This window comes from Tupaia chinensis, unplaced genomic scaffold (assembly GCF_000334495.1).
Source record: "Tupaia chinensis unplaced genomic scaffold, TupChi_1.0 Scaffold000118_1, whole genome shotgun sequence".
In the NCBI taxonomy this organism is placed as follows: domain Eukaryota; kingdom Metazoa; phylum Chordata; class Mammalia; order Scandentia; family Tupaiidae; genus Tupaia; species Tupaia belangeri.
This window is the reverse complement of record NW_006159584.1, coordinates 2,257,438-2,284,075: the sequence shown is the minus strand read 5'-3', so window position 1 is coordinate 2,284,075 and position 26,638 is coordinate 2,257,438. Positions and strand designations below refer to the sequence as shown.

The 26,638-nt window shown below is 37.0% G+C and overlaps 1 pseudogene; it reads right to left on the bottom strand.

The window, feature by feature from the left end:
- Positions 1-770: 770 nt before the first annotated feature.
- The window catches only part of LOC106734455 (nuclease-sensitive element-binding protein 1 pseudogene), a 31,137-nt pseudogene continuing 5,269 nt past the window's right edge, over positions 771-26,638 (bottom strand).

Below are 26,638 nucleotides of genomic sequence, written 5' to 3'. Positions count from 1 at the left end.
CAAAGTATCAGATAATATTATCAGTAAAATAAATACTTTATAGAAACTCGTATGTAGGCTCCAGAAATTACATTGACTGAATATTGGGAGAGAAATCATATGTAGTTAAGGTGAGAGTAAATCTCTTAAGATTACATCGTCATGACATAAATGTGTGTGTGTGTGTCTATTGCTAAAAAGTAAGGAAATGATAATTATGTTTTACATTCTTGAATAAATCAGATAATTGTCCTATATTACCATCAGATGATGAAATTCCCTATCTCTCTTTTATAAACACCTAAACATACATTCAAACATTGTACTAGAGATATTTTATAGAGACATGATACTAATTGATGAGGCACTGAAATAAACTTTTAACAGAGAATTTCTTTTCTTATTCAGACCTTAATAGGTGCTTGCCATTTGTTGACTTTTTAAAAAAATCAACTTGTAAACTTTAATTAAAAATGAAATTCTTAAAAATCTCAACTTGACCAGATATGAAACAATTTAAAAACCTTTAAAGGTGTACTTTAAAAAAACCAGGCCTTATAAAAAACACGTTTGTCATTGCCAAAAAGAGACATCTTTAGTTAAAAATAATAAAAAGCCCATGCTGCATAGATAATGCAGTTAGTTCTTGTTATCTGGTCAATGAGCAAAAAGCAAGCACTGAATGGCTTCAGCCCTTAATGTATCTTTTGTTCATTTCTTATTGCTGGAATTTCATACTCATTTCTTTTGGATGACTAAAGCAGACGATGGTGGAGATGATAAGCTGGCATTTACTCAGCCCTGCCCTGCTCAGCCTCCTGAGCGGAGGGATTCTCAGCTGGTGAATTGACTGTATTTTTCACTTTGCCATCTTCTGGTTTAGGGTTCTCTGAATGTCTGCCTCTAATTGAAGTTGCAGCAGTACCCATATCGAGATGGTTTTCCTTATCCTTTTCATTGCTGTCCTCTCTGGGTTGTCTTTGGCAAGGAGGGCCCCTGTAAAATCATTGTCTGTAACCCCATACATATTCTGCCTTGTTGGTCTACCTTGTGCTCCTGCACCCTGGTCATCAGCACCCTCCATCATATCTTCCTGCACAGGAGGGTTGGAATCCTGAGGTTGACACCCATAGGGGTTCTACTCATAGTCAGGGTGAACCTTTGCTTGTGATAGGGCCAGCGTTGTTGGGCCTGGCCTTCAGGAGCTCTCGCCATCCCTTGTTCTGTTCCCCACTCTCATTATTCTGGTCATTTTACTGGTAATTGTGTGGAGGACCCCTATGATGTGGATAGCATCTATAGTGGCTACTGTCTGCTGCGTATTTCCACCTTGAACTGAAACTCCACCAGGGCCTGTAACGTTTGCTGCCTGCGCAACCTGTTCTCTGTCAACAACATTCAACCCCCACAGTCTCCATCTCCTACATTGGGAAGGTACTTCCTGGGGTTATTCTTCTTTATGGAAGGCTAGTGTACAAATACATCTTCCTTGCTGTCATTTGGTGGCATCCCTGTTGATGAATCCTTGTCTATTTCTTACATTGAGCCATTTTGCTGTTTCCAAAAACTTCCTTATGATGATCTTCACTGGCAGGTTCACCTGATGTGAGGCCAACTCTGCTAAGGGCAGGGTGGTAGGCGGCTAATGGGTCTTGGCCTCACTGCTCGTGGCTACTGTAGTGGTGACAGGCCATGACTAGGGCAGGCTGGCAGCTGCAGCTCCTCCTGGGGTTTGATAGTAACTAGGTTGGTGGCAGTGGTGGAACTGCTGAGGGCTCTCTGGGGTCCACTCTCCACTTCCGTTACTCATACCAAATAATTTAAGTAGATTTCAACCATAATATAGTTCCTTTACTTTAATATTGGATGACCATTTACCAAAAGTTCTGTGATTGTTTATTATCTATTTGATGGTTGGCTAAAATCTGGTGCATAGATGGTACCTAATAGGTACTACAATCTGGTGCTTGATTCTTTTTTTCTAAAGTAATGACTTATTTAATTTTAGTTATTAATTATTATTATTATTATTATTTTAAATTTGCTATAGGGCAAACACACTCACCAGAGAGAGAGAGAGAGACAGAGAAAAACTGAGAAAGCAAGCCATCAGGTCTGAACTCCAACCATGGTTGGCATGTAGGGGTCCAGCACCTTAACTACCACACCACCTGCTGGCCCCATCCTTTAATAATTACAGTAGTTTCCTGTTATTCATCAGGAATACGTCCAAGATCAAGTTTTTTTTTTTTTTTTTTTTGGAGAGGCTTTTTGCTATAGGGTGCGTGCGCTCGCCAGACAGACAGAGAGAGACATAGAGACAGAAAGTGAGAAATCACCCCCCAGGGGGGATGGTCACGCCACAATCCCTTCTCCTCCATTCTCATCTCGGGATCTTGGGCACACACGCACACGCACCCGGCATGAGTTTTAAGTCACCGGGTCCGGGACGTGAACCGTGGTCGACTACGTGGGAGTCCAGCGACATAGCCATTACGCTAACTGATGGTTCCCAAGATTAAGTTTTGTAAATGTGGTCTCTCTCAAAATATCTTATTATACTGCATTCTTTCTTGAGATGATGTGAGATGGCGTAATGCCCCTGTGATAAAGTGAAGTGAGGTGAGTGACATGGCATTGTGACATGCATTTGGCTACTGTTGACCTTCTGATGTTATGTTAGAAGGAAGATCATCTGTTTGGGCAATCTTAGATACTTAGCCATAACCATTTTCTAGGCTGTGGTTGACCATGGAAAACAAAACCACAAATCAGTGGTCAGAGGGGGGGTGCTACTATAATCTCTAAAACAACCAGAAAATTACATGGTAACCAATACCATTTTAATTCCTATTTCCAAGATTTTCTTAAAGTGTTTTTTTGTTTTTCTTAAAGTTTTCCGTAGGATGTGTGTACTTGCTAGAGAGCAACAAAGGGACAATGAGAGGGAAAGTGAGAATTCACTCCCCAGGGGGATGGCCATACCACAATCCTTTCTCTTCCATTCTCCTCCTGGTATTTTGGGCATGCACACACACGCTCATCGTGATTTTCAAGCTGCCGAGTTTGGGACTTGAACCATGGCTGGCCATGTGGGAGTCCAGTACCACCACCACCATGCCACTTTCTGGCCCTTAAAAAATGTTTTTTAATAACTTGGTTTGATTATACTGGAACCAAAGTATCTTATGAGAGGAACTTTACCATGTTGGAACTGAGATATAAACCAAGCCACTTTAAGTTCTTTTCCAAGCTGTACTCCTACAGAGGAGTGAAGTTGAAACCTAGAACAGTTTATTGTTGACATTTTATTTGTTGCCATATGTGCACTTTCTGTTAAAGTAAATTGGGTTATATCTTTGTGATGTGTTTGTATATTTTTAAAAAGTGACAGCAGTGCTTTTCTTGTCAAAGGCAATCCCGAAGAAACCTGCAGAACATGATGTACTTCTACATAGATGCTCAATGTAACAGTCAGGGCATAAAATTGCTATCTCCTTCTTGAAATTGGAGCAAATTAAACTTTTATTAGGAATGTAGTTAATGGCCTAACTGAAATTTAACCAACTTTATCATAGACTTTACATGAAACAGACAGAATTATTTACGACTTTGCTCAAATTTCTGCCTGGTCTTCTCTATTCAATATTACAAGTTGCTAAAACCCTACTCACATTCCTGTTTTCCTAATATGACCATTTTTCTCCTTAAAACTTATCATCTTCAAATATATATAATTTGCTTGTTTTATCTTTGTTGTACATCGTTTATTTCCTGGATTTTGTTCCATTGTAAGTGCCAGCATACTAGCGTTTTTAAATGTGTTCGTGGATGGTTAAACACTAGTGAAGGGAGCTGGAGCCTACGTGACTGATCACAGTTCATGGCTGACCACAAATTGAATCCCTGCCCCAGCCTCAGTGGTGGCACTAGCTCGAAAAATATGTGAGGTGAGTATGTATAAGTGCTGAAATTACTGATGGAAAGGAGCAATGGGGAAAAGGATTGTAGTTGACCAGTCCCTTTTGGGGGTGCTTTCTCTCTCTTTGAAGTGGGCATGTGCTCCCTAGCACACACACACACACACACACACACACACACACACACACACACACACAATGTTAATTGATACATTTCGGGTAACCAGAAAAAAGCCAGCTACATCTGCTGCATAGTAATCAACAAATAAGTGTTTAACAAATAAGTAAAACATAAACAATTAGCAATGACAAAACAGAAAATCTTTTGTGGGAAAGTGCGTTTTGATTTTTTTTCTTATAAATAAATATATTTAATAATAATTGCATATGCAAATACTATTAACAAATACTAATATAGCAGCTGAGAAATGTTTTTTGGAAGCTTTAATTAAAGCATTTTCTTTTATTTAATAATATTTACTGAGGTATGCAGAGTGGTTTTTTGTTTGTTTGTTTGTTTTTTAGTTTTTTCTATAGTCTGTATATGCTTACCAGAGACAGAGAGAAAGAGATAGAAAGAAAGTGATAAATCATCCACCTGAAGGGATAATCACTCTGCAATCCCTTCTCCTCCACTTGCCTCTTGGAATTTTGGGCATGCACACATGCACACACACACACACACATACGCGCACATGCGCATGCACACACACAAAATGTAATTCTCAAGCTGCTGTGTCCGGGACTGGAATCATGAAGCTGGACATGTAAGGTCCAGAGCCTCAGCCTCCATGCCACCTGCTGACCCTCACAGCATATTTTAAGTAACTCTGATCATTTCTTTTCAAAAGGTGTTTTAAGTTTATTTTATGAGTGAAAGAGACACAAAAAGAGACAGAATTATGTCACCCTCTATAGGATCCTGATGCTGCGAGCTACCTCCAGCCTCAGTGAGTCTGGATCATGGGGCAAAGATGCCTGAGCTACTCAGGGAGAACTCTGGATGTGAACCAACAACCTTTCCATCTGGGTTTACCTTGCAGAGTATAACAGTTTAACCACTGTGCCACTGTCTGACCACATGAAAATGTCTATTTTTTTTTCACTCTTTTAAATTGTCAAAGTGTGTGTATGTTCTCACTGGAGAGAGAGAGAGAGAGGCAGACAGGCAGACAGAGAGAGAACCTCCTTATTGGGGAATAGTCATTGCTGTAATCCATTTCCTGCTGTTTTTCCATCTTCTTGGGTTTTGGAGCACACATGCACATGCGCCTGGAAATGACTGACCGACTGACTGACTTTCTTTCTTGTCCTCTTTCTTTGACATCCTATAGGTTTTGTAAAAAATATTTATTTAATTTTATGTATTGTTATTATTTAATTTGACCAGAGAAAAAGAGAAAGAGAGGGAAAATGAGAAAGCAAGCTTCCAGATCCAAGACTTGAACTGTGGTTACCCATGTGGGAGTCCAGCGCCTTAACTACTCTGCCACCTGCCGGCTCCACCTGGAATGTCTTTCTAGCTGCTGGGGCCAAGATTCAAACTGCAGCCAGCCATATGACATCTGGCTCCTGTTCTGACTCAAAAATGCCAATCTTTTAAATGGAGTATGTATTTGACAACTGTGCTGCTCCTTTGTTTAAATGTTACAAAGAATACAAATATAATTAAATTTATTTCAATCATGGATTAAAAGTAAAACCATTTTTGTGATAGATTTGTGAATTAATGCATCTGTTTTTCTCACCCTTAGTTAGCAAGTGAAGAACAAAGATAGTGATATTGAATCACAATAAACATTGATTTTTCTACTTCGCGAAGAGTAAGAACATTGAAAAATATTAAGAAGAGAATTTAGAAGTGTGTAAATATCTAAAGGGAAAAACCACTACAACATCAGATCTTTGCATCATCCTAATATATTAGGATATAAATTAGATTCACTTTATATTCATCTAATTTCCATAAATAAATATTCCAAGTCCACCAGTGAATTATTTATGGAAAAATATTATGTATTTTTAATGACAATAGTTTCTTTTAGGATAGGTTATCATTCCAGTCTTGTTACCAGCACAGCACACTGCACTACCTTCAACAGGCACCTTTTTTTTTTTTTTTTGAGAGGTTTTAGTTACAGGGCACGTGTGCTCGCCAGACAGAGAGAGAGACACAGAGAGACAGAAAGCGAGAAATCACCCCCCCAGGGGGGATGGCCATGCCGCAATCCCTTCTCCTCCATTCTCCTCTCGGGATCTTGGGCACACATGCACCTGGCATGAGTTTAAGCCACTGGGTCCAGGACCTGAACCACGGTCCGCTACATGGGAGTCCATTTTATACCCTCAAAACATGGGGTTCAGTCTCTCAGGATCTCCACTTTCCTTCATTTCTGTGATTATGAGCCCCAATTTCTCCTTCCTTCACCATATGTGATTTTGCTTTTATGTCAAAATACTATTAATAAGTGTATTTGGGTACTCTCTTTTAATTTATCATTTCTCTCTATTTTTAAAAAATAAACATACTGTACTGAAGCTTTGATTAGCTTTAGAATTAGAATCTTTTGTGCTGTATGTTATCTACGTATGAAGGATAGAAAAGGTTTCTTTGAGGGCTGGATCGTGGTAGAGCAGTAAAATCTGATAGTCTGTGTGGCTGACCCACGTGAGCAGGATCTGGATTTGCATCCGGAGACGTTCCTAAGTATACAGACACACATGTGCCCATGCTCCAGTGCCTGTTGGAGCTGGGGTGGCTCAGGTGTCAAGATACTTGGGGGAGTGCCATTTCTCTTTCTCTCCCTGTCTCTCACTTAGGGAAGAAACTAAACTTTTAAAAAAAGAAAGAAGCATTTCTTTATGCTTTCCTTGGAACTATAATTTATAAAAGGCCAGTGCTTTTTCCTATGTTTTTTTCTGAAGTCTTCCTTTCTCTAGGCACTGAACTAGGAATTTATATATGTATTATGTATATTTATATATATAATAATATATAATAAATAGTATGTAATTGTTTTATGCTTTATCTTGTTTACTGAGAAAAATGAGAGTTGCTTATAAAAGAACCTGGCAAATACAGAAACAATATAATACTAATATTATCTTAGATATTTCCTTAATTATTGTCTCTTAAATATTAAATTAGATATCTTGTCCCAAAGACAACATAATATATATATGTATATATATTTATATATATAAATATATTTAAGTATATTTATTTCTCTGTCTTAGGAAAAATATCTAGATTGTCCAATTAACTATGATATGCCTCATGCATTATCTTCATACATTTAGTAAAATTTAAAAATTAGCTTCTAAAATGGTCTAGTATCTAGATATAAAAGTATCTAAACACATCAAGATAAAAAGTTTGTTAATACAAAATTTAAACAGAAGTACATGCATGAACATGCAAACTTGTATTTGTTTCTGGCCAATATAGCATACGAGGCCATTTTTTAAATATATATAATAGCACAAGGAATTATAAAGAAATATTTGTTAATTAGTGGATAATTTTCTGTATGATATAAGTGTTGCTCTAATTTGAACTGGAAAATTCCTTTGACTGAGTCAGTTCTTTTCAATTACAGGAATTTGCATTGTCATGTTTCTGGATACTATTTCCAAGACCTACAAATAAGGTATTGTACGTTTTATTTTATATGAAAGTGCATGTTTATAAGCTTAGGTCAACCATTTAATAATTAAGAGTTGTATCTCATGAAGGTAATCATAATTAGAGGGTTGATCTGGGATCCTCTGACAGCCATTATATGCACTTGGCAATTATTTTGTGACCGTTCTTTCATTTGACTATACATTGTATGGAAATGTTGTGGTTTGCTGGCTTTCTCATTTATCCATGGTTTGCCATAGAGTAAAAATTTTGATTGACAGTTTCTTTGCCACCCAACAAAGCTTTCTTGCCAAACACCATGCAGAAAAGCTGATGCAGCAATTCATATAGCAAAGGACCTCTTATAGAAACATTTGTTCCTGATCCAGAAGCCACAGGAGCAAGACCTGGGGAAGGATGAACTATTCAATGTGAGCAAAAGAACATCAAATGTAAAATCTGGGTGCAGAGAGTGTTGAGAGACTGTAAGAGCTCATTTGAAAATCTATGTAGGTCTCTTTATTCTCAATACATAATCACTTACCTGAGTCATGAAAAATCAACTACTATGAAGTTGAATTTTGGTATTGCCTAAGATTATAAATTAATGATAGAAATGTTGCCTATTACTTTGAGATTCTAAGAGGAAACATATTTAACTATAAAAGCATTTTGATATGCAAATCACTTATTCTTGGCTCTTTTTCTCTCTGATGAGAGATCCATGCTGCCAATGTTCTTGTGCTTGAGTGCTTGTTGGAAGGAAGGAAAGAAGGACAAACAGGAATGTTAAAATCTGAAAAGTAAATGCCAACCTCTAAGGTCCTGGCTTTTAGAAAAGTGGAATGACAGGACTTTTATTTTTCTTCCGGAAAGGTCTTATTAGAATGACTTGGGATTCAACCTTATGAATAAAAATCCAGTTGAAGAGCCAAGATTTTCTTTTACGAGGAAAGCTAGTTGCTTCTTTATCTAGAAAATAAATCAAGGAACATGCACTGTAGTTCATTATTTCAGTTTTGCATTCCGAGATTCTTACCAGGACTTTTCAAACAGTCAACATCTGGGTAGAAAAATTTGGAATCTTTTCAAGCTCTGTGTTTCTCAGCTGTTTCTTATCTGGTTTTGGGAGGAGGCAAAATTAAATGTGAACGCTTTATAATTACATTTCTAAATGCATATTTCTAATTAAATATAGTAAAACAAACTTCAAAAGTAAAAGAAAAATAAAAGTTTGCATTTATGTTCAATTTTTTGTGACTTTAAAAAATAATTTTAGGGACTCTTAGGTATTTTTAACTTATTTTTGATGATAATATACATTTTAAGGGAGCAGTAGAATAAATGTGTGATTATTAAAAAAATCTACTAACTGTTTCACCTTGTCTTTTCTAGTGATGTATACCTATCAAAAGACAGAACTACAGAAAATTTAATTACAGATTTAATTGGCTTTTGTTTCTAATTCATGAGTTGTGGCAATCTCTATTGTACAAAACAGAATGAGAGTTCCCCCCGGGGCAAGAAGACAACAGTGGGTTCTTCAAGGTGGGAACAAGGAAACAGAACTATATGTATATTTTTAAAATAGATTTGTTAACATTAGATTATTTCAGGTTACTTTTTGTAATAGTTAAAGCAAAGGAGATTTCCCTTATTATGTGTAGATTGGAATTTTCTAACAGGCAAAGTTAGTCTATTTGGGGGTCTTATAAGCTTCCTTAAAGTCTCACTTTGATTATGTTGCATTTAGTATGAGTGACTCCATTTTGGTTTGGTCTGGTTTGGGGCCTAGTCTACAAGTTGCTCAGGCTGAAACATTGCTCACCCCCCATGATTTCGATTATTGTAACTCCAAATCATTAGTACTACTTATTCCTATGATCTCTAAATAATAACAGAAAATATAAAAGCGTCCTGCAATTAAAAAAAATCCCAAGTTAACTAATATGAAGTTTTGCATAGGATATTTCCTATGTACTTCAGGAGTTATTATTTGGCATGCTCTACTTAAGTTATTAAAAGAGTTTCACTAGCCCTTGACAAGTGCAAGTGTTGCAAATTGACATAACCCTCCTCTCTAACATTATTCAGAGAAGAGTTGTAAAAGTACAGTCATGGTGAAAAAGTTGACTTAAATGTTGAACTTGTCTCTGTCTTTGAGGTCTTTGTCTGAGTGTGCAGTGAAGGCTCACTCGCAGTCAGCTCAAGAATTGCTATGATTTCAAGTCTTCCATCTGTGTGCTTGACACGGTCTCCCTACTGCATGAGTGGCTGTGTGGTGTGAATAATCTCCAGAATTATAGTTGCTCTGCCAGTAAATCTAGGATTTCTTAGACATCAGCCCTTTGTTATTGACTTTCAGGAGAAGAAAGAGGCACTGTGAATATTTACCACCCAAATGATCAGGATGTGCCATAGCTCTGCTCTTATCAGGATAAAATGACGATATACTGCTTATTTTTACTTTTCATACTAAGAAGCTGTCTTCACATATCTATTTATATGTATGTCCCATATTTAAAAAAGATAAAGGAATGCACATCATGTTTTCTTATCTGAATTTTTATTCTGATTCTGCTGTCAGAGTGATGAATATGTATAGATAGGCACATTGCAAAAGAACTTCTGAAAGTGATGGAGATAAGAAAATACTTAGTATTCTCAGTAGCAGATAAATGAAAAGGAAATCTGTTGGTTACATTTGGTATTCAGTTCTTTTAATCAGTGTTCATAAAGCAGGCTTACAGAGCTTTTTAGAAAATTTAACATTCAGTGCTTCTCACATGCAAGCCCAAAGGACATTAACCAAGCAGAAGATGCCTACTTTGGCTAATTCCATCTCTCTCGTTTTTGTAATGTTTCATCATAAACAGGCTTCCTTTATTTAAGTATCATTTTTATTTCTTTATGGATGTTGGTTTCTGGTTAGCTACTGGGATAACTAAATTTTTAGCACAGTGATAGAAATCACAGTCAACATCATACTAATTACAGGTTGCAGTACAATTGAATACCAAATTTTTTAACCCTAGGATGTTTTGAATTTGAAGTTAACTTACAGGTCCATCTTAATTATCTCTTGCTTTTGTATCTCATTTTTCTTGTTCTATATCCTCGGTCATCCACATTACCTTTGCTTTGGATTTTGTTGTTCATTAAAGTAACTTTTTAAAGATGAATTCCACTTCATCTATGCTGATCATTACTTAAGGCCCAGTGCAATTTTGACTTCCATAAATTCTTCACTGCACTGAAAAGATTTGCTAACTTGAAATGCATTTTACTCTTTTCTATATACTCTATAAATAACAACACATGATAAGCCTCTTATCCTCTAATTGCAAGGAACAGTATACTTCATGAGTGTCTTTTATCGTCCATTGACTTCCTATTGTCCCTACAACTAAGTGGCAAGATTCTGGTGAGATGGGCTTTGTTTCTATGAGAATAGAGAGATGAATCAAAAATACTTTTAAATTCAAATAATCCAAATGGCCACATTAAGGCAGGTGATGGGGATTTTAAACAAACAAACAGGGCAAAGGCCCAAGATAGAGACACAGTAAGCTTTATTCCAGATGGAGGCACAATGGCTAAATTTTAACAAAGTATCTGTCTACATTAGGGCTGAAAACAACTATAGGGAAGGGCAATAGTTTCTGTTGGCTAATTACATTCTAACAAAAAATGCAGATGATGTGTTGTCTACTAGCCCCAAGAAGAATGGGGTAGTCAATCACCAGACTACCACCTATATTCTGAAGCCCACTTCTTTATCAGAGAGTTAGCCCATTCCTAGGATTGCTAGATAAAAACTCCTCACTCAGCTCCTCTTTGGCAATCTATTTTCTGGACCCCTTCATGCTTGGGAGCTTGTCTTTTCTTTCAATAAACTCCTTCTGTTGTCTGAGATTCTGTATAATTTTTTATCATTGACACAAACTCAGCCAACTCAAAATTTCTGCAGCAATGCCCTATGTATATGCTCACCAAATATAGTTGTTTAGAAATTAATTTATTAAAGGAATGTCTTATGAGCAGCAAGTAAAGCAGTTCCAGATCTTTTAAATGCTTCCTTTTCAACAATCAGACATGCAAAGACCCTGTGAGAGAAGAAATAGTGGACATCTCACAACAAAGTAAATACTCAAACATTTGTAACTGTCTTTCTTCTCTTACTGTTACATTCTAAGAATCTGTAAAAATCAGCTTTAATTTCACTACTTGTTTGAACCTATATTAATATTCAGAAATTCCACAATATTTTTGCCTGCTCTAAATATGGATTATTAAATTTTACATGAAATAGAAGATTTTTTACTCTTTACTTTGTAAACTGAGGAAGAAGTTTACAAACACCTCTTTACTATTAATTTATAGACTTATAAACATCATGTTTTGCTTTCCTTTAATACTTCCATTTTACATAGAAATGTATATACACATATTCACACATACTGACAAGGCAAGTTATTCCATTCAAGGGCAAGTAACCCAATTAATATGTTTATATCATCAGTCACAATATTAGGATATTAAAATTCTTGTGTTAGTGCTTATAGTACATATTTTCTATTTAAAAAATCTTGAGTATTAATTACTTTTTTGAACTTCATGTGGATAAGATATTTGGATTTTAAAATATTCTGGGTCATTTTATCATTCAAAATTTCTACTCATATTTGTTGGAATAGAATTTTTAAGCTAAAACTTGTTCCCTTATGGAATCTGTATATGGTTGCCTAATATAGTCCCTGTATTAAGAATGCAGATATAGCTAAGGAAGCAATCTAATTCTTCTATCTTTAGGTGATTTTCCTTCCTAAGCTTCTATATTTCTTTGTCAGTGACATTTAAAAATTCCAGGAGGAGATGTCTGGTGTAATGCTTCTCATTAAGTTTGTTTGGAAACTCGATTTTCAAAATGTAATCTCCTTTAATGAGGAAAATCATTTCTTTCATAATTGTTTCTTTTATTCCACCCCATCTGTCCTGCTTCCTTGTCTTTCTCCCTCTCTTCCTTCATCCTTCCTTCCTTCCTTCTTTCCTTCCTTCCTTCTTTCTTTCTTTCTTTCTTTCTTTCTTTCTTTCTTTCTTTCTTTCTTTCTTTCTCTCACTCGATCTCTCCCTCTCTCTTCTCTCTTTTTCTTTCCTTCTTTCTTACTCTCTTCTGTCCTCCCTCCCTCCCTTTTTTCCTTCCTTCCATGTGAGAGAGAGAAAGAGCAAGTGAGAGGAATTTACTTTCAACAGGATCTACAAACTACAATCCTTCCCCAGCCTTATCTAGCTATGGTCATGGCATGCTCACACCCAGGATGCTCAGACCTTGAGATGGGGGACCATCCCACGTGACTTCACCATTGCAGATACTGTATTACCACTGTGCCACCATGGCTGGCCACTGTTTCCTTTTCTTTAATTTCTCTAATTTGTAGATGAAATATTGCAGATCAATCTTCCAGGAATCTCAATCCTTTTATTCCCTACCTTTTTCTTTTGATTCTTGAGAAATTTTTGTTGCACTTCCTTCTACTTTACTAGCTATTGTGTCTCCTTTGTATTAAGTCATCAAAATAATTATTCTGAAGATACCTTCTATGGAATTAAAGTAGGAGAGAGAGAGAGAGTTTATGAGCGTGTGGGTAGATATACCTGTTCTTTTGTCAGGATATGTTTAAATGAAGTTAATTATTGCTTCCAAATATCCTGAAATGTTGAAAATTTATGTGTGATATTTCTTTTTGTTGTTTAAGAAGGTAAACAAAACTGGGTACAGGCTCACCAGCCAGGAAGAAAAAAAAATGCATTTGTATTTCATTTCACATCTAAACTATCATATCCTTGAGATCTCATTCTTCTTAGAAACAGAAACTTAATCTTTTTTTTTTTTTTTGAGAGATTTTCACTGTAGGGCGCGTGCGCTCGCCAGACAGACAGAGAGAGACATAGAGACAGAAAGCGAGAAATCACCCCCCGGGGGGATGGTCACGCCGCAATTCCTTCTCCTCCATTCTCCTCTCGGGATCTTGGGCACGCACGCACACGCGCCCGGCGTGAGTTTTAAGCCACCAGGTCCGGGACACGAACCGCGGTCGTCTACGTGGGAGTCCAGCAACATAGCCATTACGCTAACTGCTGGTTCCCCAGAAACTTAATCTTCATTGGGACTTCATTCATTGAGCTTTTATCATAACATCCTATAAACATGCTTCAGAATACAGGAATAGTGAGAAGGAAAATCCACTCCAGAAAGAACTTTCTGTTATAGTTCATCAAGTAGAACATATTTGCTGTCCAGATGAATATGCAATTATTTGAAAATTTTGTCAACATTAGGAGGTGGCATAGTGGCACACTGGACTCCCTTATGACCAACCACAGTTTGGGTCCCAGACCTGGTGACTTGCTGTCTCAGTTTCTCTCTCTCTCAGGTGAGTGTGTGGGCTCTATAGCAAATTAAATAATAACAATAATAATAAATAGAATTAAATGCATTCTTAAAAAAAATGTCATGTAGGTATTCATTATTACTCGTACTACTTGTTTTACATACATCATTTTACAGTACCTGAGATGATCGCACAGTTTGGGTCCCAGACCTGGTGACTTGCTGTCTCAGTTTCTCTCTCTCTCAGGTGAGTGTGTGGGCTCTATAGCAAATTAAATAATAACAATAATAATAAATAGAATTAAATGCATTCTTAAAAAAATTGTCATGTAGGTATTCATTATTACTATTATTACTTGTTTTACATACATCATTTTACAGTATCTGAGATGATTTTTTGCATTACTTCCTTTTTCCTTTCCTTAAAGGTTTTTGCCATGGGGCAAGTGTGCGCTCTGGAGAGAGATAGTAAAAGGGAAAGTGAGAATTCATCCCATTTCCCCTGGGGAATGGCCATGCAACAATCCCTTCTCCTTCATTCTCCTCTTGGAATTTTGGGCATACATGCACATGTGCCCAGTGTGAGTTTCAAGCTGTCAGAGCTGGCACTCAAACCACAGTTGGTCATGTGGGACTCCAGCACCTTAACCACTATGCTACCTGCAGCCCCCCTCTTTTTCTTTTATACTCTATTGCCTTGGTTCTGTTTTCATCCTGTCAATCTGCTTGTGACTAAAGCTAGCAAAATTCTATGTGTTCCAAACTTTCACCTTCTTCCAAGTAATAGGAAGGGGGAGAGCAAACACTCAAACTCTCCAGCCCACCAGGACTGTGGGCTCACCTTTGGGCACTCCATGCATGTTCATATCAACCCAGAACCCAAACTGGGGATTTCCAGATGACTCCAATATTGCACGGTGGCACCTACCACCTGTGCCACCACTAGACTTTACAGCATTTCATGTGGTGGTATTACACTGTGATAATTTAAAAGTTTCACCAATGGCCTCCATCATAATTTCAGTGATCTCAGTGCTGCATGAGAGTCAAGCTGTCATACTCAAGGCTGCTTTCTGTCCCCCTTTTAATGTCCTTGCAGAAGTAGAATTTTGTCTAGGAATAAAACAGCTGCTGCTCTAGTGCATTCTGCTACAGTAAGTCCAAGAATCAATGGCTTTTTCTTCATCATATCTTCTTACCTATTTAAAATTGAAGATCAATAATTCATTTATTGTACCAGTTGCTGGCAATAAAGCCATGAGTAAAACAATATTTGTGCTTTCAAGGAGTTGACATTTGTCTGTTATTGCATTGCTAACAGAATACCGAAGGCTGGGTGAATTATAAAGAAATAAAAGTTTAGTAACTCACAGTTCTGGTGTCTGGAAAATCTGAAAGCATCACAATGGCAGAAAGAAGACTTTCAGCAGGGTGGAGTGTGATCTGTATCCATGTAGCTTTCTCTCTGCTGTTCTGGTCTCATTTCGATTTCAGTGATCTCAGTGCTGCATGAGAGTCAAGCTGTCATACTCAAGGCTGCTTTCTGTCCCCCTTTTAATGTCCTTGCAGAAGTAGAATTTTGTCTAGGAATAAAACAGCTGCTGCTCTAGTGCATTCTGCTACAGTAAGTCCAAGAATCAATGGCTTTTTCTTCATCATATCTTCTTACCTATTTAAAATTGAAGATCAATAATTCATTTATTGTACCAGTTGCTGGCAATAAAGCCATGAGTAAAACAATATTTGTGCTTTCAAGGAGTTGACATTTGTCTGTTATTGCATTGCTAACAGAATACCGAAGGCTGGGTGAATTATAAAGAAATAAAAGTTTAGTAACTCACAGTTCTGGTGTCTGGAAAATCTGAAAGCATCACAATGGCAGAAAGAAGACTTTCAGCAGGGTGGAGTGTGATCTGTATCCATGTAGCTTTCTCTCTGCTGTTCTGGTCTCATTTCGTCTGCTCATACCCCTGCCATAATGCAATCATAGAAGACCTACCTTGATGACAACCCTTGGACACCACAAAGAATTGGGTTTTCACTTAACTTTACAGTCTAATCAAGTTCCAACATATGCATTTCTGGAGATATCCAATCATCACCCACAAAGACCAAATTCCATAATAGGAACCTCTGGGGGACAAACCATAATCCGAACCATTGCAACATTCTTGGAGGAGAAAGAGTAAATCAATGAATGGATGTTACATGTGTCATATATAATAATTACAATGTTTTATATATGTAATAGCTATCTATATATACCTAATTATTAGAATTATTAGTGTGAATAAGAATAATAAAGCAAATACAGTACTGGGGGGGCACTGTTCTCCATAATATTAGATAAGCAATACTTTAAACTGTATATGTAATTGAATCAAAATTTTAAAGTATATATGTAAGAACAATGAAATGGAAAATGGTAAAATAACTCAATTGATATGCAAATAGCAGGATTTGGCTTTAGTTCTCAGAGCATAAGAATCATATTTATTTTAAATCCATATTACACAGAAAGCCATTACTTTCAAGACATTTCAAATAATTTGGCTAATCACTTCAATGCGTTGCTTTGTAGTTCCACAAACTCTCATTAGAGCCTATTTCTCTCTTCAAACTGTTTGAAACATGAAGCTTTTAAAGTCTGGCCCAACCCTGGATCTATGGAAAGGATTTATACTCTTGAGACTCTGGTCTTGAGAAATTGACTGTATCTAAGAACTATTTGATAAAAGTCATAAACATGCACACGTTCACAACTGCTGTTTCAACATTCTTCCAGTGACGACTCAAGGCTTTGGTCTTCCTCTCACTTTTTGTATTAAGCAAAGTTGTAAAAGTTAGTGGTACTTCCTGAGTTTTGGCTTTCCTCCTCTCAACCCCGTAATTAGGTAGACAATAAATGATTGTATTTATTCGACTTTATGGCTCTCTTTTGGCAATTAGTGTTGCTAACCTTTTCTTTGGAGATTATTATTTGCCCCTTTACACCAGGAACAGGACTGTACCTGCCACATAACCTGCTGAATTTTCTGACACAGATCATTTCACTAATATAAGAACATTACCTACCAAAAAAAGAAGAATGGTTTTTAGAACATCTTCCCCATTGTTTTTATATTGTTCTGTCACCCTCAGACTTAGTACACCAAAGTGCAATAAATGCTGATAGTAATCAAATGAACTTGAGCATGTTCAAAATAATAAAATCCATAATGCTACCTCATTCACATTTGAATAATAACCTAAAACCATTCTGTATTTTCTTTTTAAATTATGAATAAAATAACTTACTTCCAGGCAATAAATAACCTGAAACATAACTTTCCACCAATAAAAACTACTTCTTTTTTTGTCTTTTGTCTTTTTTTCTTGGAGACGTTTCTGCTATAGGGCATGCTCTTGCCAGAAAGACAGAGAGAGACAGAGAGACAGAAAGTGAAAAATCACCCCCAAGGGGGATGGCCACACCATAATCCCTTCTCCTCCATTCTCCTCTCAGGATCTTGGGCACGTACGCACACGAGCCTGGCATGAGTTTAAGCTACTGGGTCTGGGACTTGAACCACAGTCGGCTACATGGGAGTCCAGCGACATAGCCATTATGCTACCTGCTGTTACCAACTACTTCTTACACAGTGCCCACTTCACTTTAATTTTTTTTTGTCTTTCTTTTACAATATACAAATTTGGGGACCAGCTGATTGCTATGTCACTGGACTCTCACATAGTCGACCATGGTTTGAGTCCCAGACCTGGTGGCTTAAAACTCACACCGGGCATGTGTGCGTTTGTGCCCAAAATCCCAAGTGGAGAATGGAGAAGGGATTGCAGCATGGTCATGCCCCCACAGGGGTGATTTCTCACTTTCTGTCTCTGTCTCTTTATCTTTGCAGCAAGTGCACATGCCCTCTGAAAAAATAGCTCACAAATATGAAAAACTGGTTATCAGTTTTACTGTCTCATAGCTGAAGAAAGTCAAGGCTAGTAAAAACTAACAACAGTTTTATGCTTCTTATGTATAATGTATTTTAAACATATTGTAAATAGTAATCAATTTCTATGGCATAATTAAGCTTGATAACACATGAAGATGCTAGAATGCATTGCCTTTTCCTTTAATGTGGGAGTGTTTTTAATTGGTGTATGTTTGGTGAGATACAAAAATATGCAGGTGAATGTTTCCTAGATAGTCATTTACTTCTAGAAACCTCCTGCCATCCAAGTATAAACCTTGATTGGAGATACTATTCATTCTTTTCATATTGCCTAGAGAAAATTCTCCTAATTTAAGTAAATTAGATTTAGGCTAAAATCTAAGAATATATACATGTAGAGTATTCATTCAGTAAAAGGATCCAGTATAGATCTATTCTGAAATTCCTTTTCTTTAGAATAAATGCAATATGATAGAAGTTCTGAAATTGGTTTTCATTTTATTTGGAAGTAGTATTCTGAAATCCATATTTATTTTATTTAAAGGCTTTCAACATGCGAGGAATAAGTACTTTTTAAGGTCTATAGTTTCATTTTGGAATATAAGCCAGAATAAATTCAATAGGGTAACTTTTAGCATCATTTTTCCCTGGATGGTTACCTGATAGGAAGATAAGGTTGAGGCCAGAGAGGAAAACCACTTTCTCTGAGGCCTTAAACTCTAACTTGGGAAGATAAAAATATATCACCAAAGATATTTCCCTTGACAGCATAATTTGCAGCTGGGTTACTAGGGGTTCCCTTGCATATCATTGAACTGGATTACTAGTAAAATTAATTTGGCATGAACCACATTCACTGTGGATAGCAGCGCTCTCAAACATGTAAACTCCAGTTAAAATGTAAACGGACCACTCAGGGTATGGTGAAATATATCATACTAATTCACTTTCCAACTCTATCTTGTCATGGCACTAACTGCCAAGACTACAGCAAGAGCTCTGTGCATTGCTGTATTTTTAATTAGATAGATGATCACATCATTATTTGAACAATAATGCTTTTTAAAGACTGCTTTATATTTTTAATATAAAAAGATAAAATGAAAAACTTATTAGTCACTGAATATCAGATTCTTAAACACATTTTACATCCATTTTTCATATAAAAAAGAAAATGTTAGGTAAAGGGATTTTTTTTGAAATATAAAGATAACATCACAAAAATATGATTCTTAATTTATTACATTGCTTAGGTGAAAATCTTGTCATTTTGGGGGAATGGTGGTGGTGGGATTTTCTTTTTTATTCACTGCCCTCTTGAGGCCTTAAAAGAAATTTAATTACGTTTTATAGCTTTTTTGTTTTAAAAAGGAGAATTCACCCCCCCACACACACACACACACATCCTTCCCTGGCTATTTAAAAATATTAGTTAGAATAAAACCATAGAGAAATAATTTTTAGAATTTATGAACCATAAGGGGAAATTCAATAGTTAAGAAGTGCCTCTTATAATAGTTTTAAAGGTAAAAATGAGAATCTTATAACAGTTCACTTGAAATAAATTTTAATTTTTTTAACTCAAAGATAAAAATAATTGTATACTTGGGACCAGCAGTTGGCATAATGGCTGTGTCGCTGGACTTCCATGTAGTTGACTGTGGTTCAAACCCCGAACCTGGTGGCTTAAATTTATGCTGGGCACATGTGCATGTGTGCCCAAGATCCCAAGAGGAGAATAGAGGAGAAGGGATTGCGGCATGGCCATCCCCGCTGGAGGGGTGATTTCTTGCTTTTTGTCTCTCTGTCTCTGTTTTTCTGGTGAGCTCACGCACAAAAACCTCTCAAAAAAAAAAAAAAAAAAAAAAAAAAAAAACCAGAAACAAAAAACAAAGAAACAAAAAAAACACAATTGTATTCTATAACTATTTTTAACATTTATAAAAGCAATATTATTGGAAGTCTTTTTTTTTTTTCCATAGTGCTTGTGCATTCACTGAAGAGAGACAGAAAGAGTGATGGAAAGTGAGAAATTCCCTCGAATGATCATGCCACAATCCCTCCTCTTTCATTCTCCTTCTGGGGATTTTGGTCATGTACACACATCTGTTGGCAGTGTTTTTTAAGCTGCAAGTTCCAGGGCTCACCACAGAGTCAGCCCTGTGGGATCCAGTACCTTAACCACCTGCTGGCTTCAAATGCCTATTATTTAAATCTATTACTAATAAAGATATAATACCCTTTCTTTTTACTTTGATGATTTAAATACATTTCCATGCTTAAATAAAACCTTTTCATGTTGCTTTGGTATCAAATCATGCAAATTCAATCATTCCACAAACATTTTTAGGGTCTGTGCACACTTTAGACTTTGACCAAATTCTTGTGAAGAAAACAGAGAGAAATCTACCCTGTGGCACTTGCATTTAGACAATGCTGATATTTTTTAGTAGGTATTACATTGAATACTATACCTAAATTATAACTACAAACATTCTTGTCTGTTCAAAACACTTTTCAGAAAACAGTTAAAGGCAAAATCATATTTTATTTTTAAAACTTGGCTTTAAGACAGAACTATGTAAAATAAAAAAGTACTGTCAATTTGATTGACTGATTTCTTCTTCTTTTTTGGGGGGGAGGGGAGAGATTTTTGCTATAGGATATGTGCACTTGCCAGAAAGACAGAGAGAGACAGAGAGACAGAAAGTGAGAAATCACCATCCAGGGGAGATGGTCACGCTGCAATCCCTTCTCCTCCATTCTCCTCTCGGGATCTTGGGCACGCACGCACACGCGCCCGGCATGAGTTTAAGCCACTGGTTCCAGGACTCGAACTGCGGTGAACTACATGGGAGTCCAGCAACGTAGCCATTATGCTATCTGCTGGTCCCTAATCGATTCGTTTCAAATTATCCTCATAATTCAAGGTCATCTTTAAAAATGAAAGTATAACTTAATCTGTTTATGGTATTGGCTAGTCTCCTAGTTACACTGGTTGTTGAGGAGAAATGTGTCATCTATAACTACAGATGATTCATAGTGTTAATTGTGGTGCCTCATTTAGTGATTTTTTTCATTTTACAGAATGATTTTATTTATTTATTTATTTATTTATTTATTTATTTATTTATTTATTATTAATCTGATTATTAATCTGAACAGAGAGAGAGAAAGGGAGAAAGGGAAATTGAGCCACCAGGTCTGGGACTTGAACTATTTTTGGCCACATGGGAGTCCAATGCCTTAACCACTGTGCCACCTGCAGCCCCCACATTTAGTGAGTTAACTTTGAAATCTGTATATCAGAATTTGGGAGGCAAGAAATAGGAGGTTTAACAATATTTCTTTTTTTAAATGATGAGACAGGAACTTTACAATATTTCTACACCCTAATATTTACAAAGCTTCCAAGTTACATTATTAAGAAAAGAAAACTACACTCTTTAAACTATTAACTCAGAACACATATCTCTGGATTCATGTATAAAATGAATTAAATAGTGCTTCCAATCACTCTGGAGAGAACTTGTCACATGCATTAAGGCACGGAAGAGGAAAAGCCACTTTCTTCTCTCTGCGCTCCCAGAGGGGAGCTCAGGTCTCTCTGTCACTCCTCTTTAATCCCTCCTGTCCCTGCTGAGTTATTCCTCAAAGGGCCCCTGCTATGGAGCTGCTGTGCACATGTGGCAACCAAACTATTTTCTCGTTTTTACCCTGGAGAAAAATGAAAAGTATCAAAGATGTCTAAAATCACCACAAACCGCAGAGACCTTCCTTCTTCATTTGTCAAGTGCCTTTTAACAGTCAGAATAGGTGCTGGCAGTGTATTGAAGTTCAACCCCGCCCATGCATAGCCATCTCAGACCTCAGTGAAACATTTATCTCACACATACAGTATTTTTGGAAAGAACCTGGAAGACTATCCTTTCTTTCTCTCAGATAGAGTCCTTTTTTTTTTTTTTTTAATTTTCAATTTTCCATAGGGCATGTGCACTCACTGGAGAGAGACAGTCAGAAAATGAGAAAGCAGTGCCCCCAGGAGTACACAAGCTACAATTCCTTCTCCTCCATTCTCCACTCAGGATATTTTTGGATACACACACACACACGTGTCTGGTGTGTTTTTCAAGCTGCAAGGTCTGAGACTGGAACCCTGCACTCAGCCATGTGTGATCCCATCCATTAACTACCACCCACAGGCTGGCACAGATAGTACAATATAATGTAATTTTTCAGCATCCATAGGAAGTGAGTCGAATGCTATATAAATTTAATAATGCTGTGTTTTATGCTACTAAAGGCTAAAATTTTTCAGTATGCACATATATGTGTATATATAAATATATATATATATATATGTAAATTTAGCATAAATATTTCTAAAACATAGTATTACCTTTCTGATTCCTTACATGGAAATGTATAATGAAATTTTTTTTTCTCCTGAGTTATAGCCATCATTATAAATTTTGAATACTGTATTTAGTTTTAATCTCTGAAATAAGAAAAGTCATTCCATTTTTAAGAAAAATGGATGATTTTGAACACATTCTGTTATTATTATTTTTTAATGTGCCAGAGGGTATGTGCTCATGCCAGAAACAGAGAAACAGAAAAAGAGAGGGAGAAGGCACGTCCTGACGGGGTGTGATCACACAGGATCCTTTTTCCTCCAATTCTCCAACATGGTGTTATTTTGGCAATGCAAATACATGTGCCGGGTATGGCTTTCTAGTAGCCAAGGCCAGGATTCAAATTGGGTGGTAGCTGAAGTGGAACCTGATTTCCTTAACCACTGGGCCACAGGACTGGTCCTTGAACATTTTTTGTTTTGTTTTGTTTTGTTTTGTTTTGTTTTGTTTGCTATAGGGCATGTGTGCTCACTCAAGAGATAGAGAGAGAGACAGAGAGACAAAAAGCAAGAAATCAGTCTCCAAAGGGGATGACCATCCTTCAATCCCTTCTGCTCCATTCTCCTCTTGGGATTTTGGGCATGCACGCACATGCGCCTGGCATGAGTTTCAGGATTCCAAGTCCAGGACTCAGACAGCAATCAGCAGTCAACTATATGGGTGTCCAGTGACATAACCATTATGCCATCTGTTGGCCCTTTGAACACATATTTTTAACCTCGGTGAAAATTAAGGTTGTCCTGTCTTATTCAACATTATTGCAATTCTTTCTATTTCTTGCCTTGTTATTTGGGACCAACTTTAGAGTTCTGAAGAGAGCATTCTTGTGAGTTTTTCATTTGTAAAATGAAGATGTTTCCATCCCTATCAAGAATGATGTCTTCTGTAGTTTTCTGGCAGGTCTATTTTATTAATTAATGTAATTGATATGGGGTGGAGTATGAAAGCATCAGTTTTGTTCAGAAACTGCTCTGAAGTTTTTGTAGGGCGGATGAATTTGCAAATCATCATGTTAGAGTCTTAAAGGGTGTAACTACTAAAGCTGCTGCTTAACTCCATCAGAGTTTAGCAAGTTAGTAACCTAATTTCAGGTGACTTCTCAAGGTAGTCAGAGGAATAGTAGTTGGGAGGATCTTACATAGCACATTCTATTTCAGATGGGGAAGACAAAGCACAATGTCATTTGTAAGATAAGGAATTTTTGTATGCATTATAAAATTTTTGTATTAATGAAACCAGAGTCTGAAAATATTGTATCAGGATTTAGGATTTGTCCTAAACATGAATAGATTTACTTCATACACTAAATTTCAGGAAGGAGATGACTATTGAGGGAATGGAGAGGAATCTAAACTTATGCTGAATCTGTAATGTTTCTTTCCTTTATTTGTTTATTTTCTAAAATAAAAAACCCTATTTTTTAGGTTTAGGTTTTTGCCATAGGTTGTATGCACTTGCTAGAGAGAGACACAGAGAGACAGTGAGAGGGAAAGTGAGAAATCATGCCCCAGGGGATGGCCACGCAGCAGTCCCTTCTCCTCCATTCTCCTCCTGGGATTTTAGGCACACATGTACATATGCCGGGAGTGATTTTCAAGCCGCCAGTTCTGGGTCCGGCTATGTGGGAGTCCAGCACCTTAACCACCATGCCACCTGCCCCCTCCTTTATTTTTAATAAATCATATATTAAAAATATCAACATTAAGAAATCATGGAAGTTTTGTTTTTCTAAAAAAGATTATAATAATTACAGAAATCCAATAAAATAAAGTTAAAAACAAAACATTCATATTTATATGAATATGATATGTTATGCTGGTAATATACAAAAAGGAAGAAGCAGCATTTCATTATGAATTATAGCACTTTACATTAAAATATTAATATATTTAGTATACATTAAATCTTTTATATTAAAAAAATGAAGTACCATTTAGGGTCTTTAAAAATTTGTTTCACTTTTTCCTGAGAGAGAGAAACAGGCACCCTCATCACAGTGCAATCCCTCCACCTGGGTTATGGGCATGCAGCCCCATACCCAATGTTTCAGGTCCACCAGGTTCTGAACCACAGTCTTTGCATGAGGCTCCATTGTAGAGTGACGTCCTACAACCCCGGTCACCACAAGTAGGCTCAGTTTTAGAGATTTTTTTTTTTTAAGTTCCCAATATCAACTTATATAAATAATGCTTGCCTGTGTACTCCAGTAACATTAGTCTATTGTAAGTTATCTTAATACTGATAAATGCCATGTTGCAGTTATCTGTTTTCATGTTTATTATATAAAGAATATCCTTAAGAATCAGACTGCTCTTAGTTTAAATCCAACGCTTGCCACTTTCCAAATGTGTACCATTGAACAATCCAGCTAGGCTTGGTGAACCTCAGTTCCCTCTGTTGTAAGTTGTGGTGTAGTAATATCTACTAGGGATTTTTGTGGAAATGTGTTTTAGATATTGTTAACATAAAATGCTAAGGACATACATGTAATACACCTTGGGGAAAAGAGAAGAGCTGTTAGTGCTGTCTCTACTGAATGTCCCTGTTACACTTGCTGCTGGCCGAACACATACATGACACCTGGTGCTCTTCATTTTGTACCCTAACATACATGAAGTTGTTTAAAATACTGCATTTGAATTCAGAGTTTTCCATCAGAGAACCATGTATTGCATTTTTCAAGTGTTCACATAATGCTAAAACCTATTTGCATTTTCTTATCACCATCTGGTAATTTGATGCTAGTATATAGTGTTTTGTTTTTTGTTTTTTTTTGAGAGAGAGTTTTTTGCTATAGGGCGTGTGCGCTCGCCGGACAGAGACAGAGAGACAGAAAGCGAGAAATCATCCCCCCCCAAGGGGGGATGGCCACGCTGCAATCCCTTCTCCTCCATTCTCCTCTCGGGATCTTGGGCACTCACGCACATGCACCCTGTGTGAGTTTTAAGCCACCTGGTCAGGGATGTGAACTGCGGTCTACTACATGGGAGTTCAGCGACATAGCCATCACACTAACTGCTGGTCCCAATGCTAGTATATAGTTTTATAAGCAAAGTACTGATATTGATTCTGAATAAAACAGTATCTGGCTCAGTAATTATAAATAACTATGAGGTTGCCAGGGATGTCATGATGTTATTTGTTTTTCTCTTCTTTTCTTGTCCTTTCCTTTCCCTTCCCTTCCCTTCCCTTCCCTTCCCTTCCCTTCCCTTCCCTTCCCTTCCCTACGCTTCACTTCGCTTTGCTTTGTTTTGCTTTCCTTTTTAGCGATTACAAGGTGTATACATGCTGGAAACCAGCAGTTAGCGTAATGACTATGTCGCTGGACTCCCACGTAGTCAACCGCGGTTCGCGTCCCGGATCCGGTGGCTTAAAACTCACGCCGGGCGCGCGTGCGTGCGTGCCCAAGATCCCGAGAGGAGAATGTAGGAGAAGGGATTGTGGCGTGACCATCCCCCCTGGGGGGTGATTTCTCGCTTTCTGTCTCTATGTCTCTCTCTGTCTGGCGAGCGTACGCGCCCTATAGCGAAAAAACAAAACAAAACAAAACAAAACAAAAACTCTCCAAAAAAAAAAAGGTGTATACATGCTTGCTGGAGAGACAGAGAGACAAAAAGTGAGATATCACTTCATATGGGGGATGGGCATGCTGCAATCCCTTTACTCTTGGGATCTTGGGCACACAGGCACAGGCACCCGAGTTTTAAGCTGCTGGGTCTGGGGCTCAACCCACAATTAACTATGTGGCAGTCCAGTGATGTAACCATTACACTATCTGCTGGTCCCAGTGATGTATTTTTCTGTACAAAAATGTGTCATGATTTCCTGACAACCCAGTATTTCATCTACAGCTAAAGTATCTACATGACCTAGGTGCTTTTATGCACATTAGAGAAGAAGAATCCAAAAGACAAAATGATTGAGTAATTTCCCCAAAATTGCAGCTGTGGTTTCAAAGACTGGGGATCTCTTTGATCTCTCCCAGAAGCATTGATATAGACCTTTCTAGGGTAAAAGAAAATGGAAGCCAGTCCTGGAAAGATTAAGTCATGTCGATTTTAACTCCCTTCCTGTGGAATATCTTCATGTTCACACTTGCAAATTATGATAGAAACCCATATTGTGTATAAATGATAAGGAAACAAAGTATTTATAGATGATTAACACTTCATAAATAGTTTTGTTCTTTGACGGAATATTTCATATCTTACTGTATTGTTTTCTCTCACAAAATAAGTAAATGTTGCCAGAAATATTTCATATCTTTATTATTTTCTCTCACAAAATAAGTAAATGTTGCTTAATATATTTGTTTTTTATATGATTGTTTGAATACCCTTAATATAATCTTAGAAATTTATTAGTAG